Genomic DNA, 18,950 nt, shown 5'->3' with positions numbered 1-18,950 from the left:
CCTACATTTCGAGGAAATTCTCTCCGTCCGCAGTTCTTGATCCTGATTCATCTGACCAATATAACAATGGAAGGGGAGTAGATTAATTGTATCCTTAAGGGTTTTTATCATAATTAATGTAATTAGTAGGGTTCTAAAATCGTTAATGGTTATTGCCATCCGAACTGAGTCAGCAACAGAGAGGCAAGTTATTTCCGTAACCAGAAAATCAAATGAAATGCATTCTGGTAATATGTTTTGATTCACGTCACGAGTAAGACTTCATTATAATTTCATTCAAACCAGACAAATGATTGACCTTAATGCAACAGACTATATGGGGAAATTTCCGTCCATATCATTCAGAAAATGCAGACTTTCGCTCGAGAAATGTTTGACAGAAATTTCCTGTTTACGTCGCAGGGGAATAGTTGAATGTGATTTGGAGATTTTTGCCAAATGACAAAGATTCAGAAATAATAGAAAGAGAATCCCCTGGATTTATAATATTTAGGGAGACACGTCAGCAAATAATAGCGCTTCACGGTAAGTAAGAACAAGAATAAAGTAGGAATAATGTTTTCATAGTTTTCTTGGGAGAGGAAGCTGACCAAAACATAGAAAGAGGGGATTTTATTGACTAGGTAAAACATCGCTTTCCAATTTTGTATTTCCTTGTGGGATTTCTTTGAATATGGGACACTGGCATCTGTTTTTCTTCTTTTACTTTCAGCTATTTTGAAAACATGTCAAAACGCCAATTAATTTTTTGTGAGCTTCCCTTTATTTTCTGTTACTTCTTGCTAATGAACGCCTTATTCTTTGGAAGCTTGAATTTCAAGTCAAAGGCCCCTGTGGGCTTGTTCAATTTAAATAGGGTTCATCTACTGAATAATAATAATAATAATAATAATAATAATAATAATAATAATAATAATAATAATAATAATAATAACATAAAAATAATAATAATAATAATAATAATAATAATAATAATAATAATAATAATAATAATAATAATAATAATAATAATAATTGTGATCAGATGACATCCGCCCACAACCCAACAGGATGGACGGGCTGTGGTCATCAGATAAAACAAATAAACAATATATCAAAATGCTCCATCCCATCCAAAGCTATTAAAATCACACTTTCCAACAGCTGCAGAAATTGTAATAATACGATTCGACATTCCCGAGTGATAAGCTTTGGATAAATCTTTGTTTCCAAACATTTGCTGACCTCTGTGGTATCTGAAACATCAGAGTGAGTGTTCCATCCCCTTTGCAATCTTTCTTCATAAATGATGTGGTTGGAATATGCTACGAATTCAAAGCTTAGGTTTGATAGCCCTGGGGATAGTGTTCCTTATGATTTCTCATTTTAGTTCCCTAAAAGATGTAGGAAACACCAGTGGCGCATGTGTTTAGTCTCTGATAACTCTGATGTATATATACGAATAGATCGGTCGTCATATGAGAGTTCACCACAATAATTATTCTACCAGTTTGACGAGAGAGGAGGAATTACTCAGTTTTCTTATTCTCCGGTGTTTATCACATTTCAATGGTCCCTTTTTCCTTTAATATTTACAGTAACTTACTATTACCCTTACTATTCTAAACTATATATTTTCCTCCATGGAAAAAAATTGTCTACCTCAATACGCAGCTTAGTTCGGAAACATTTGTAAATATTTTGAGTTTCATCCTTTTTTCTGTTATTTTATGACGGCTTTTGAAACCGGATATAAAGATTTAACGTTGATCCAACAGAAACCTACAGACGCTTCCACGTTGTATAAACTTTCTATTCGAAATGCTTTTTTATGCCGTGGAAACACTATTCCATTTTCTTTGCAGCCTCCCGACTCAAAATGGATATTCTCTCAGGGGCTGTTTCAGTAACCTCACGCATTACGTTCTTCTATAAACTGAATATCTCCTACCAAAGGAGAACTCGGTACTCTCATGCGTATAATGATAAACAAGTATATTTTTGCAATAAATTGATTTGTGTACATTTCAGGTTATGTTAAATATTGTGAGCTTGTAGGGACATGAAATTAATTATTAAATTAACAGTTTTATTTAGATTTCTGCTATACTTTCATGCTCGATCAGGCTTGGATGCTTCTTATCTCATCAAATGACAACAGAAGTTGCAGGGAACACTGTACGTGTTGGGCGCGCGCCCAGGGCCACAAATGCGTGTCCGTATATGCAGAAGACATATGCAAACTATTATACACATTATATATGTATGTATGTATGTATGTATGTGAGTATGCTTACTTGCCTGTAATCATATTTTACACTTATTCAGATAAAGAGAAATGTGCTTACGTATCTTCCATTAAATTATATATATATATATATATATATATATATATATATATATATATATATATATATATATATATATATATATATATATATATATATATATATATGTGTGTGTGTGTGTGTGTGTGTGTGTATGTGGGAGAGAGAGAGAGAGAGAGAGAGAGAGAGAGAGAGAGAGAGAGAGAGAGAGATAGTGAGATGCCTATTGAAAAAGAAAAGTATATAAATTACTTCATGAAGTATTCGCACCAAGAGGACATCGCTTACACCTACCTGACCTTACGGTTTCGCAGTTTCCGAGTCGTACTGCATTACTAATGAACATCTCATGTCAGTAATTTTTTTTTTATGGGATATTCATAGATCAGAATAACTTACATCATTTTGACCTTTGTATTACTGTCAATTATTTAAGAAGATTGCAAGGTTTTTCTTTAAATTGCAACTCGAGTTGTTTTAGTCAAAGCTCAGTTTCAATTCTGTGCAAACGTCTACTGTAGTTACATGGGTATTTCATGAATACATTTATTACAAGTACAGTCCTCTGCTTACAAAAGCATCTCACGCAGGGTACCTCCAGAGCGCCATGATTTTCTTCGAAAACCTTAAGAAATCCACTTCTGAATCATCTTAAGTATTGAACGCATATTCAGATTATGTTTCCACCTTAAGAAGGATTTATTATTTTGTCTGAAAAGGACCGTTAGGTGTAAGTGCTTTATTAGAAGATTCAGTAATATGTCGTCAAACACTTGATTCAACGCATCTGAACTCTGACAGACGAAATGACATATAATTGCGGAAGGAAACTCTTATAGTACTTAAACAATAGGGACTTTCCAAGAACCTTGGTGGCTGTAGCAGTTGAAGAAGACGCAACCAATGTGTTACCAGCAACAGCAAAGAGCAATAGTGTTCTGTGAGAAATATATATGTTATTTTTAGAGTACTTTGTTGACCTGTACATTTATTGGTAGCTTTATTCATGCAATACCAATGGAAGCAGCAAAATTAGCGATGAAAACGGTGAAAGTAGCAGCAAGTGCAGAAATAAGAAATCAAAGCACAGAAGATGAAAACGGTGAAAGTAGCAGCAAGTGCAGAAATAAGAAATCAAAGCACAGAAAGCAAAAAACATTACCAATAACCTTCACATTCAAAGAGAAACCAACAGTTTGTATGTATTTTATTGATTCAAGGGAAGACTAATGAAATACTAAGAAGCTAAAAATAGAATAAAGAACTCCTGGCCTCCTGAACACGACGTTGTATAATAAGAAAATGGTGTTTTCTTTTCTTTGGTCTTTTGGTTGATTTGCCAGGAGTTTAACTTTAAACTATTCTCATCACAGTCCATAATAGCTTAGCGCCTCCTGTCCCAGGTCGGTAGACTAAACTTTAACAAATAAATCAGTCAGTCAACCCTGGAAAATTATATGATTTTGTCCTCTTTTAGTAAGGGTTATAAGAATGATGTTAGGATTCCATCGTAAGGATGGGTACAGAGAACTAACGATTCTCGAAGGAACTTTAAGGAAATTTCGGTTTATATTTTCCTATGTTCCTGTTGTCTTATGTCCTTTAAGTGAATAAATTTTCCCTGAGATATTGAGAATTGTGTGGGAGTAACGTATCCGGCAGAGTCCGTAATAAAAACAATAATAATTGTTCCTAGAAATTAAAGTCAAATTACCCTTTCATAGTGAAAACTAAAATAAAAATACGTCATGATATTTACAAGACAACAGACTGCGGTTTCAATCAAACATTTTGACCATTTGAACTGGTAAAATATTTTACAATTTAAAATAAAAGATGAAATATTGGTTGCTCATATCGACTTTGTTGTTCTGTACCGTATTCCTCGGTCAAGAAACATTTACCAGCGCTTTTGATAGGTACCTTCAGGGCTTTGCAACAAACTATCTTTATATTTATATCTTGAAAATAATGGACGCAACCTCTTTTTTAGTTTTCTGTAAAAGAAAACTATTGTGCCGGTTTTGTCTGTCCGTCCACACTTTTTTCTGTCCGCCCTCAGATCTTAAAAACTACTGATGCTAGAGGGCTGCAAATTGGTATGTTGATCATCCACCCTCCAATCATCAAACTTCCAAATTGCAGCCCTCTAGCCTCAGTAGTTTTTATTTTATTCAAGGTTAAAGTTAGCCATAATAGTGCGTCTGACAACGATATAGACCAGGCCACCACCGGGCCGTGGTTAAAGTTTCATGGTCCACGGCTCATACAGCATTATACCGAGACCACCGAAAGATAGATCTATTTTCAGTGGCCCTGATTATACTATGTACAGAAAACTCGATTGCGCCAAAGAAACTTCGGCGCATTTTACACTTGTTTTATACGAACAGCATGCTGTTTGGTACAACTTGGAAGTTTAGTCAATAGAAGGCATTAAATGGAATTCATTTTCTGTAGTTATGACATTAAATGCAATCTTAGTACATCAGACAATATGATATTCACATACCGTGAGCTTCCCTGAAATGATAGCTAATCTGTTCGCTGGATCCATTTGATGGCGACCTGGCTTACATCTCTGTTGTAATACTGGCGTCTGCTGTAATCAGTTCGTTGACTTTCCACTTCTCAAGAAGGCGAGAGGTACGCAAATGGTACAATTTTTTTTCTCCGCAGTAGATTTCTCCAGAGGGTTAAATCTTATTTCAAGTTTGCTCGAGGAAGCGCCTTCCTTTCCTTGAATTTAATTGTTATTTTTAAAATCATATGATAATTAAAAAACAATGTTAAATCACAGAGTAAAATGCAGATTTTTTTCTATTTAAGCGTTAATTGGAATTACATGGTAAATAAGAAGTTGCTGAAAAAATTGCACGTATAAGTAGTGAAAAAATCAAAGGGAAGCCTGGATTCTAAACTGGTTCGGTCCATTGCACAAGTTTTAAGATTCCTCAGCAGGTATAGCCCCATATTTTCGAAAAAGGACTATAAAAAATAATGTTCCGTGTCGTCCTCATAATATATACTTTGGTAAATGACAGACGCAATTCAGGCCTGGTCCTCTGATATGTAGAATGTTAATGGAAGACCTTCACTCTTCGTGGTTTCTTGGTGTTTTCATTATCCCCTGGCTTTATAAACCAACATTTTAGCTCTGCAGTGGGAGGGCTTAGAAACGGTTCATTTCATCAGACTTCCGAGAGTAAAATTTACAACATTTTTAGAGCCTTTGGTTACTTTCTTCAAGACAGTAACAATAACAGAAGCATGAAAGGTAAAAGGAAAGTGCAACAATCGCTGGCGTTTCAGTAATAATTTTCTCTCTGAATATTATTGCGATGATGCAGTTCTGCAGTTTGCAGTAAGGTTCCCAATATGTCTGAATACATCGTATTTGATCATCCACCGATGTATATATCACTGGATGAAGTAGAACCGAGGAGAATGGACTTCGGTGCGTAGGCATTGTTTCACTGGGCAGTACCGGATTCCCAAACCGGTATTGTAATGGAATTTTGGTGGTTCCTCCATCACGCTTCTCGCCTGCATGGTTCGCTTGATGGACACGAAACGGGAGGTGTGGCCTCCCAGGGGTATTAATAATAGCTTTTTTTAAGGACGACAGCTCACTCCAACACGTGTGGGCTTCCCTAAATAATGCACTAAACTAATTTTCCTCCTGTGGAGAAAGGTGAGGAATTCTACTTACGAAAATTTGTTTTGAAAGTTTAACAGTGGTGTTAAAGGACTAGTGTTTGTTGTCTGCAGTACTTGTCGAAACTGATAAAAAGGCAAATATGAAGGTGTAGTTGGGTGAGGTAACAAAATTGGGGAATAAGCGTGGTATGAATAAAAACAGAGACATAGGAGAAAGGAGAAATAACAAATAAGATGTGGCCAGACATGGATGTTTTACCACACCAGCCATTATAAATAAGGTTAGACCTCAACCATAAACGTTATCAGTCCTCTTGAAAGTTTAAAATCGTGGCACTTATTTTGGGGAAGGGTTTTTTTTTTTTTTTTTTTTGTCCCTTAACAGCATAGAGCTCCTTGGGTTACGGAACAACAAATGTCCTTTTAGCCGTGACGTTAATTGGAAGCCAACAATAGCGTATCATTGTACGTGAAAAAAGGAATTTTGTTTAAATATGCACACATATAGTAAACAAGCTTCTGGTAACTATATATCCTTCCTGTGGTAAATCCTTTTTAGTGATCCTGCTAAAAAAAAGTCTTTTTGAATTTTTATATCCTAAAGCTATTTTTCTGACAAAGAAGAGTAAATCCAACTCTCTCTCTCTCTCTCTCTCTCTCTCTCTCTCTCTCTCTCTCTCTCTCTCTCTCTCTCTCTCTCCATGAACTGATGGAGTTATAAAAGATTTTGTTTTAAAGGATTCGCAAAAAACTTCTCTCTTTCTCTCGCCCTCTCTCGTTCTTTTTCTCTTTTATATGAAGCAAGTGATTTAGGGCAGAATTTTTCAAGGTTCTGCAAAACATTACTCCATTTTATCTGTAGTTGCAGGAAAGAGAATTTGCAACAGTATGTTCTGGGACTCGGGGAAAGTGGTGATGTTTATCTGTATTGAGTGGTGTTAAGGGTTGTTTCGACTTCGCAAGGACGCAAATGTAATTATTTCTTAAATCTAATAATTTTTCCCTTATTTAATGGGTTTACCTTTTTGCTTATTCCATATTCATCATGGAGGTGAAGGAGTAAAACCAAAAAGTGATTAACGCTAATGCATTATGCTGTACATTATTCATGATGAATAATGAATCACAGAAATTTGTGTTTTGATGGTAGGTATCATACCCCCAGTGATTTTATTTTCAAAATGCTTAATCACTGTGATAGGGCCTTAGCAATAATATTTATCCAAGATTATGATAATCAATTCAAGGATGTTCATTGCTGTATTTCTGTTTGCATGCATTCAGTCAATGCAACATGTGCGGCAATTCGAAGAATAAGCATATCTATTCATATATGAATATAGATGCATTTGCATGCACTTGTAACTGAATCTGATCTAGAAAACAGTTCATGCGTATGTATGCGTAGAATTGTATTTAAAGAGGAGAGGCCAACGGGGCTGGTAACTAATGCCAATTTCGAAAACAAAGGAAACATGTAAAAAATGCGCCGAAGTTTCTTCGGCGCAATCGAGTTTTCTGTACAGCGTATAATGTTGTATGAAACTCTCAGACACGGCCCGGTGGTGGCATGTGTTGTTGGCACCTATAGCGGTGCCAGGCGCACGATCATGGCTAACTAACTTTAAATAAAATAAAAACTACTTAGGCTAGAGAGCTGCAATTTGGTATGTTTGATGATTGTAGCGTGGATGATCACCATACTAATTTGCAGTCCTCTAGACTCAGTAGTTTTTAAGACCTGAGGGCGGACATAAAAATTGCGGACGGACAGACAAAGCCATCTCATTTTTCTTTTACAGAAAACTAAAAAGGACAAAGAGACTGACATCACCATGAAGTCTTCAAGGAGGAAAGGTTTTAAAAGTCGGGAAAACAGAAGGAAGAAAATTCCAAAACTTAGTAATAGAAGGAAAGAAACTGTCAGTGAACAGTGCAATCCGTAATATTATAGATTTCTAAAAAGTAAATGCGTGAGGAGGTTGCTAGTCGGATGTTAGGGGGATACCTGACAAGTGGAGATAGTCTCCTTTGAGCTCAAAGGAACTTGGACCAAAAAAGTACCTGTAGAGACTCTTGTGTTTATCTGAATATCTAGTTTGTTATAACAATGCAAATATATTATTTGGTGTGCTGTGCTATGTTACGGTTACTACATCACTGCAAGTGAAAGAGGATAACCATTTTAAGGAAATATATTGGTGTTTTATTCAATAAATTTGCTACCAAGTAAAAGATAGAAAATAAAACTTGGGTATATATATATATATATATGTATGTATATAATATATATATATATATATATATATATATATATATGTATATATATATATATATATATATATATATATATATATATATATATATATATATATATATATATATATATATATATATATATATATATATATATATATATATATATATATATATACACAGTATATATTAACAACCGAGATCCCAGGTTCGGTTCGGGCGGATAGGGTAGGCACGTGCAATTAAAAATCCTTTATGACTTTGGTAACCTAAGCTGTGAAGTAGGTATCTAATAATTAATACCAGCAGTAATTATAACCCTGCAGCCAATGGGGCTGGCAACTTCACCCCACAAGACACGAAGCAACACCGCAAGGCTAACGATATCTGGTGTCAAAAAGGTATATGTATGTATGTATGTATGTATGTATGTATGTATGTATGTATATATATATATATATATATATATATATATATATATATATATATATAGATAGGTAGATAGATAAATTATATATATATATACATGTATATATATATATATATATATATATATATATATATATATATATATATATATATATATATATATATATATATATATATATATATATAGAGAGAGAGAGAGAGAGAGAGAGAGAGAGAGAGATGCCGGGACTGTACATAGCAACAACATACAAAGGTAAAAGAGGATCAGCTCTGACCCAGAAAAAATACTTTCAAAGGCTCACAAAGAGGGTCTCAGAATTTCCTTTGTTTTTAAAGACGTCCGACCGTCTTCCACTCTGCTGTGTATAAGCCATGAATAGTAAATATGTTTACCGGCGTCTCTTCCGCGTCTGTCAATCTCCATCTTAACTCAAAAAAACTTTCCAAAGATAGAAAGGGAAGAAAATATTACTGAGACGGAGTTTTCCCTCAGTGTCACTGCTCGTTAAATGCCAACAATCCCCGAAAGTTTGAGCTTTCATAATTTATGAAGAGATGTGAAAAAAGTATTACGTTAGAAGGAAAGTTAAGATTCCAGTTAAGTGCAGAGAAGGATAAGTGTGGACAGAAAAATTTTATGAGGAAAACCGCTATACTATTTGAGGCGAGAAAAACAAATGCAGTAATTTGTTACTGTCGATTTTCCATCTCCATTGATTAGTTTTCCGATGGTAGAGTCATGTTTTATTTCCTCCTCATTAATTTTGTTCATTCCTTTGGTTTTGGACAATGTTCCTTGTACAGCGTTTTAGGACAAAATGAAAATCTATTTTTCTTGATAATTTTTACACTGAGACTTATTTGTGCGTTATATACTGTACGTGTTATATCAACTTTTATTGGCGGTCCTGTTTCGTGTTTCTGTTGCGACGGGAAGTTAATTAAGCGGAAGTATTTTTTTTCTAACTTGCGTCAGCGGTTGTTTGGGTTACCATTTTGTAAGTGAGCATTTCAAATCAACAGCTTTTTATACAAACACATCCTAGACCTTCATGAACACTGACAGTTTCTCTTCCATAAGAATCATCCAGATTTCCAGCTATCTGAATCTTTATTCTCTAAATTTTCTCTTTGGTATTTCCTGTCTCCCTTCCTCCATTGATACCAAAATCCTTCTTTCATTGCTGATGTTTTTTCCCGTCCTTTCTGCATGTCAAAACCATTCGGTTACTCTTTGATCTCTCAAGCGGCTGCTTCAGTGACTATATCGTACGTATTTGATTTTGTTGACGAGCTCCTGGTACATTATTATTATTATTATTATTATTATTATTATTATTATTATATGATGATGATGATGATGAATTCGTATACACTCTTATGGAAACCCCCATAGGCAATCAGTTAACTTAGCAATTTTCCATAAATAGAATCCCTTTATGTGAAGAAAAGGAAAATAGCAAAGAAGGATTTAAATTTTATTGCTGTATAATTATAACCAAAAACTAAAAATACAAATGAATAAGTGTGGATTTAACGAATAGAAAATTTGCCTCAAGTTTTGATATGATTTCCACATCGTTCTGAACACCGGCATCTTCTCTTCATTTTTAAAACCGTCCTTCGTTCAACCAGATCAGTCTTTTAGGTGTTTCAAGATCGAACCTATAGTTTTCTATTCCTGGTGTGGCTAAAGACTTCCAAATGGATATGACACTCCCTTTCTGACCTTAATATCGCACCCCTTTTTTTATAAGTCTATTAGACGCATTCATATTCGGTCAGTCACCCCTGGAACGTAAGAGAATTTGGACTCGTCACAAGCTTTCGGCAAAGTTTGGCATGAAGTCCTGTGAAACAAAATAAGTCAAAACTTGTGCTTATTGTTGCCCGCTCTTTTTCTACGCTGATTCGTACTTCATTGACTGTTTTTTCTTCTGTATCATCTTTTTCTGTATTGCTCGTGGTGTCTTAATTCTTTGTAATACATGCACCACGTTCTCCTTAACCAGTTTAGACCAATACTGCTGTCTCCACTGTGATGTGTATAATTGACTTTTACGAGAATCCTTCGTTTCGTTTCTTTCTCGACAGATTGATCTCATTCTTATGCCATTGTTCTTTGCGATGATTGCCATACAAATACAATACTGAATTTTATTCCATGTGCTGTTCTCTCAATGTTTCTCGCATAACTTCTCTTAGGCTTAAGAACGAGATATGGCAGCCATTTTTTCTCTCTCTTTTAAAACACCCATTCATCTTTAATACCCACAATTAGTTATTAACGGTACCGTGGGAAAACTTGAATAACAATTGGGATAAAAACAAAAAGCCGAATCGGTTCCAAAAATAACTCTTTACGTAATTTCTACGAGCTCTCCGTGCAGGGAAATCCCACCTACAAGTAGAGATAAATTTAAAATAAACGGTTCGTGCTTCCTATAAAATAACCCGTTTCGTCCCACGTACAGATGGAGTGAGAAGTTCACGTTTCATGTATTTGGGACTCGAAGGAGGAGAAGCATTGGCAAGGAAGGATTTCTTGACTCGGTAAAAGATTACTGATCTAATCTCGAATTCCCTGGAAGATATTGCATTTACACTGACCTTTTCTCTGCCGTTCCTCCCTTGGCAAAAGGTCATACTGCGCGGTGAAACTTAATGTTGCAAATCGTTCTTGTTTCCCATAATCAAATAAAGATCTAATCCATTGCAAGATTTTGTGATTGGCGCTTATTAAAGCAAGTAAAAAATGCTTGGAAGTTTCTTCGGCGCAATCGAGTTTTCTGTACACCTGCTATCTTTTGGTGGTCCCGGTATAATGCTGTATGAGTCGCGACCCATGAAATTTTAACCACGGCCCAGTGGTGGCCTGTCCTATATCGTTGCTAGAAGCACCATTATGGCTAACTTTAACTTTAAATAAAATAAAAACTACTGAGACTAGAGTGCTCTAATTTGGTATGTTTGATGATTGGAGGGTGGATGATCAACATACCTATCTCCAGCCCTCGAGCCTCAGAGTAGTTTTTAATGGTCTGAGGGCGGACCGAAAAGGTGCGGACGGACAGACAAAACCGCCATAATAGTTTTCTCTTCAGAAAACTAAATAATCATAGAAATGCGTATTATATGATTGCAGACATTTTTATCTGCTTGTTTCCTTATTTTCATTGAAATTTAAAATTCAATCCCTGATATTGTTCTTTAAAGAGGTGAAAATTTAATTTGTGTGAACGTACATTTGTGTGTTAGAGGGTACACGCGTGTGTGGAAATGTGGATTGGTTCAGTTATGAAAAATCAAGCATCCGAAAAAATTCAAACTTGCTATGTTCATGGATTTTGTACTTCGTTATCAGTCAGTTGTAAATTAACATAATTTTCTCTCGGGACTTTCACCTGCTGAATGTGATAATGGAGCCAAGAGATTTAAATCAAGCCATTAAGCAAATGAATACTTTTATGTTGTTCATTCAGATGTAAAGCGTTATATTGCTTAATAATAAAACCTCTTTTTTATTTCTTATGCTCTTATAATAGACAAATCATTTTAAAAAACTTCAAAACATTCAAATGATGAAGCTCTTGGCTCGAAACGAGGAAAATGGTTGTTAATAAAAAAAAAATCGCAATTCGGTACAACTCTGATTCCCCGAAATGTTGGAACATCCACAGGGGTTAGCAATCAGCTTGTGCAATCCGACATTTTGCAAATTTCATGAACGAAATATTTTTTTAGAAAACACGTGGCTTAAATTCAGCTGTTAGAATCTAAATCCTTTAGAATTCCTTCATAATGAGAGACTGTTTGTATTCATGTCTCAATTTCCTTGCCATGATTTAAAAAGGTAAAATGGAAAATGTTTCTCCAAAATTTTAACATCTATGTGGAAGCTACAATGCAAAAAATAAATATTTGTCTGTCGCAGTATTTCAATATGAGAAACATAAATGAATTCATCCTTGTTTTAGCTTCCAGGCGTTAGAACATTATCCCGGAAGCTGTAAAAAAAATTAGTCATGACTCCATGAATATTCTTTTTCCGCTCTTATGTAATACAATATTGTTCTTTCCCGCTTCTGTAATGCAGTATAATTTTTTCCACGTTCCTGTAACAGACGAATCCTTCATGGAAAGCAGTTATAAAGCAATACCCGCTTCATTTTCAAAAGCATCAGCTGGATAATGTCCAAAACATATAACTGTATGGACGATCATCCGTCTGATGATATGAGGTATGACAGTATACAAAAGGATGCCTGCAGTGCAGTGTGAGACATTTTTGCCCACATCCCGATATACTGATGGTTCTATCAGTGTGTTCACCCTATTTTCGCGTTTCACGACTCGCCAAACGCAGGATTGCTGTTGCACTATTGCATGCGTGTGATGTGCATCCCAGGTCACTTTAGATATCAGAGAGTTCTGTTTGTTATTCGAAACGACGTGGCAGTGTAATTCACTCTGCTAATTGCTCTTTCTTCTGACGTGGTGATTTGTTTCGTGGACGTCAATATGGCAACGGGAACTTTAATCAGCATACGATAACTGTAAAGTTTCGAATAAATCTGGTATTATTACATCTAAAATTTCACATTATAGTGCTTTTTTTATCTGAAATTTTTCGCTTGAAAATTTCTATGTTCTTCACGTAAAATCAACATTTTCAAACGAAAAATTTACGTAACATAGCGGCCGTACTACTGTAGAATTTGAATAGTAAAATATGTTTATGTGTTTTTATCATAAATTACCGTAAATAATGATTTGTCAGACAATGCAAATGTTTAATTGTAACACAGCAAAATTTTTCGCCAGATAAAGATGTTCCCTTTTACCCTTTTCTTTTACTTTTAATCTGACTTGGGTTCCTTCAAATAAATCGATTTAAATATATATATATATATATATATATATATATATATATATATATATATATATATATATATATATTTCCTTGTAATATGTATAGCATTCCATGATTTCGGTATATTTACTACTCTAGTTATAATGTGTTCTGTGTGATAATAATAGTTGTTGAAATATCGTATGTAGTGTAATGTCAGATCTCAAAAGAGTTAGTGATTTAGATAACTTAGCAGCATAATTTAGAATTAATAATACATTTTAACAATAACGTAGTATGTGATCACGCATTTTGTCTCCCAGCAACATGTGTTCTATACTCGTGATTTCGTATGTCATGTTTTGATTCAGTTGTCATCGTGAAAGATAACGTGTTAACAAGCAAGGGAATGACAGTCCAGTCATTTAAGATTTTCTCTCATACGAGAAAAAGACGAATGATTTCGCAGTGTTTCATGTACTGTTCTGGAAACCAACTTTGGTTCATCATCTTGTTTTGAAAACATGCCATTTATGGTTAGCCACCCGCCGTCTGTTTTGATTATGTTGAGATTTTGATAAGAGCTTCATCCCTTGGTTTTCTGCTCGAGTCATGTATAGCTTTTTGAGAGTAAATGCACATGTCTTGGTTGATTATGTTATGGTTTGTAAGAGTACATTGCTCTGATCACATATTTTTCTAACGTACAAGTTGGCCCCAAAACATTTTGCTCTGGTAATGACGTCATCTGATTGTTTAATTTCTTGCTGAAATCTTGAAGTTTGTTAATTCTGATTTGAAACACCATTCGTGTGGTTCCCTCTCTCTCTCTCTCTTTCTTCAAAATAGAGAAATTATTAATGTAAAATAATTGTGTCATCACTGGTATTAGTCATAGCTTTTAAGATCTGAATGTAGGAAAAGTGTGTAGCGGTTCATAACAAAAAAGAGTGTTTTGTGAATCTCAAGCAGCTGCATTTCAAGTGATTTTGCGAAACTTTTCACAACCTTGTGTAAGGTAAAATTAATTTTACTTATTATTACCATGGTATAATAAGGTATATTAGGGAAATTTTCCCTTAGTGAAATTAATATTGATAAATCTTTTGTGTATTTTTGTGTTATTGTATTTGCAATCTCTTGATTTTTCACATTTTATATATTAGTGATTTAACATTTATTTACTTAGCATTTTAAATATTTCTTGATGATTTAACACTGCATACTTGATTTAATTTTCATTTACTAAGATTTTCTTTTCAAATCTTGTGTAATTCTTAATAGTTTTAGTTTTGCTTGATTAGTTTAATTTCTTGATTAATTAAAGTTTTTGTGATTTAGGTTTGTTTAATAATTTAACTCAAGAATTAATTAAATTTTTTGTTGTTTTCAAGTAAATTTTTTCAGATTATGAATTCTAGTTATAAATTTTAAATTTAAAAATAAATTTTTGTATTTAAAATTTTTAAAAACATTGTTTCATATATTGACCACCAGTGAATAGGATTAAATGTGTGCTTAAGACAGTGATGAACATGTTTTGTTCCGTTAGTTTTGCTGAAGTGAATTAAGACCAGGGAATCAGTTAAAGTTGTTTGATGGGGTGGTGCCCTTTTACTCTAGTATATTTCTTGTTTAATTGTTGATACCTCACACTTGTTTTGATAAACTTAGTTTGATTTTTCACATGATTAAGAAGCTTTTAAGGGATCACTGTTACCTTTAGAGTACTCAGTCGTAATTGTTATTGTTAAGACAGTTCAGATGTCTGGCTGAAGTGAGGTAAATTCTTGAATTCTGTGATTAGTTGTGTAATAACCAGGTACTTAGAACACTTCGTGACAATATATATATATATATATATATATATATATATATATATATATATATATATATATATATATATATATATATATATATATATATATATATAATTATAAATATATATATGTTTGTATATATATACATATACAGAAATAACATTAAGTAGATATGTTTGATATCAAACATTTGTAGCCCTACCTCGGAAATAACACCGAAGTAGACCGAATTGGATATCAAACATTTGTAGCTTAATGTATGTGAATATAAAAATGGCACGGGGATGTGACAAAATTTTATAATATATATATATATATACATATATATATATATATATATATATATATATATATATTTATGTATTGTATAAATATTATATATGTACAATATATATAAACATGTATATCATATATTATATATATATATGTGTGTAAATATATATATGTATAAATGTATACATATATATATATGTATATAAATATAGATATTCATCTTCGATAACTTGATAGCCTGTGGCGTTAGAGGAGGAAGGTGGACATGGACCGCCTCGCCTATATCCAATATTTGTTTGACACAGTTGATTGCAACAGGATATTGATGTCGATTTGGCCATCTCGAAATCAAATTCCTTTGCCAAGGGCTCTTGCCATTGCCTATTAAAGGTTTGAAAGGCTTTATACAATTATATAAATGCAACTTATACATATATATGCATGTATATGATGTGTATATATGTATGTGTATATATATATATATATATATATATATATATATATATATATATATATATATATATTTTACCAGATACGTTTGTTTTAATTTTGTAAGACCACAATGTCCTCTTAATTTATCGAATTTTGCAGTTTTTTTATACGCTTCTCACTACAAAGCCTGAGATCCAAATGCAAAATTATGAAGAAATTCTGAAGTCCGTAGCAGAATTCGAACCTGAGTCCGGAGTATGAGGACGAGGTCGCGTTACACACACACACACACACACACGTATAGGTATGTGTATACGAGTGTATGTATATATACACTATATATGTGTGTGTTAATGAAATAGCAATACTCCAAACAGGGAAGCAGTTCAGTCCAAAGTATTAAGGGAATCTAGACAATACAAAGAATTTTTCAACAGGCAGATTTTGTCATTTTGACAATATGAAATCACCAAGAAAAGTTACAAAAAATACTATCAACCAAGATATCGATGGAAGTGGCGTTCAATATAATATTCATCAAAAACTCGAAGAACTGCGTGGGATAAGCTACAGGGAAATCGAAAGAAACTTTCGTAGTCTTTGAACCCCTATTAGGATAAGGAATTTTGAGACTGAGGACGATCAAACAGATGAGGGCAAGTGGGTGAATGAAAGAAGATTATGGAACTTTAAATAGTCAGCAAAAGCATGAGTACTACAAGAGTTAGACTGGAGAAGGTCTGTGATAAAGAAGAGGAAAAGGTTAAATAAAGAACATCAGAACTTTTGCAAACACATGAGTAAGGGAGCATATGTCATGCTGTCAGCAACAGTAGGTATAAAGAGAGTAGACTGGAAGTTGGAAATGAGCTTAGTCTTCAGCAGGAACCATTTCCTCGTTAGACGAGCGGGTTTCGTTCTCAGCCACCACTCTGTTGGCCGCGAGTTCGAATCTCTGACCGGCCAATGAAGAATAAGAGGAATTTATTTCTGGTGATAGAAATTCATTTCTCGCTGTAATGTGGTTCGGATTCCACAATAAGCTGTAGGTCCCGTTGCTAGGTAACCAATTGGTTCTTATCCACGTAAAATAAATCTAATCCTTCGGGCCAGCCCTAGGAGAGCTGTTAATCAGCTCAGTGGTCTGGTTAAACTAAGATATACTTCAGCAGGAACCAGTGAAGCCTTGGGCTAAAGAGCCTTATGCCAGACTCTGTCAAATGCTTCTCAACAGCCAAACAAGAAAAGTTCAGGCCAGCTAAAACTGCCGTTAAAAACTACCATTCACCATTCTTTTGAAAATTATAAATGAGACCAAATACATTCCCATTAAAACGTAAATTACGAAGTTTGAAAAACAAGGTCGTTATGGCTATCGCAATCAAATATGATGCTACAATCAAACTGAGCAAGTCTGTTCACATATCTAGTATCAAGATTTCCGTAGATGTAATTCATTAGATCTTAAAGGGCATTGCTAGAACCGAATTGTTTCCCGTAGGCACGATGGCTGTTAGGAAACGTATGATACCTTAAATGTACTCGCTTCAGTAACATCAAAAAGCATTGGAAACATAGAAGCATTGCTTGGAAAAAACTGATTCATAGTGCCTTATAATATCCAATTTACCTTTGAAAAAGAACATTTGTTCATTACCATGATGATGCCTGAAATGTGATGTCACTGCTACGTTGCATATTAAACATATTTTGGAGGCAAAATGTTAAAAAGACTGGTAATAAAAAAGAAACAATTCGGCAAGAAATTCATCTCGGAAATGCCTCTAACTTGTGATATCTTTTGACAGGTTTCATATGAATCAAACGAAGGGAAAGTCCCACCACAAAGGTAATTCGAGAAGAGCAAAAAACTTGAGTTTCCTGCAACTTCCCTGGACTTTGCAGCAACCCATTACGATCCAGTGGGAGAGAAAATAAGAAACAAACATTCCTTTGGCGTTTTTGTGACTCGAATAAAGAAGGAGAGTAATGAAAGGAGATTTTCTTCGCTCATCAAAAGATTGCTGATGTAATCTCGAATTCCCAACGGTGTTGATAAAAGAATTAGCATTTAGTTGGGAGTTGTCTATGGAATTCTTACATAGCCAAAAGTTAGAGTTCTTGGTCACAAATTTTCCTTTTGCAGATTCGAGATTTGTTTTATGAATAAAAGTATTTAATGCATTGCTCACAATTGAGAAGTTCTTTGTACAATATTTTTAATGACGAATATGTAATTAGTCTTCACTACGAGACGTGTGAAGGAATATTTCTTCGTTAGAATGTTTTTTTAACGAGTACTTCATTAATAAAAGTATATAAAGCATTGCTCATAGCTGGGATGTACTTTGTACAACAGAGGTTTTAATGACGAGTATATAGCTCGTCTTCATTACGAAACAAGTAAAGAAATTTCTATAAGTCCATAATCAATGAAAAAAAATGTATTTCCTTTATGGATAATGCTATTTTTATAGAAAGTAATGTGAGAAATGTCAAGAGAATGACGCTTAACTAAATATTCTAAAAGTTACTTTATGCGTGTAATAGAAAATCTTATATTGCTTTATTCTTGTCATGTTTTGTAAAATTAAGGCAGTTTTAAGTTGGATGTGTGTGTACCTGTGGCTATAATGGTATCAGCTTAAATAATCCCATAGTTACTTTCTATTCCTAAAATTTTTATATCTAATTCATATTCTATTGTGGAGTATCTGTTTTCATAATGACCACTGAAACATTACGAACGCCTAGTAACCGTTCATTAAAATGAGAAAGTTGAGTTAGAACGATAAAAACTCATAATATTTCACCATGCTTTTGAAAACCCTGGCCATTTAAAAACTCCTGGAACATCGACAGAGGAAAAGGCACCTGATTACACAGTCCAGCGACCTCTGGGGAAACTTTCGGGAATGAAAC

The sequence above is a fragment of the Macrobrachium rosenbergii genome, chromosome 4 (assembly GCF_040412425.1).
Source record: "Macrobrachium rosenbergii isolate ZJJX-2024 chromosome 4, ASM4041242v1, whole genome shotgun sequence".
In the NCBI taxonomy this organism is placed as follows: Eukaryota; Metazoa; Arthropoda; class Malacostraca; order Decapoda; family Palaemonidae; genus Macrobrachium; species Macrobrachium rosenbergii.
The sequence above is the reverse complement of the archived record's forward strand: the minus strand, read 5'-3'. Positions refer to the sequence as shown.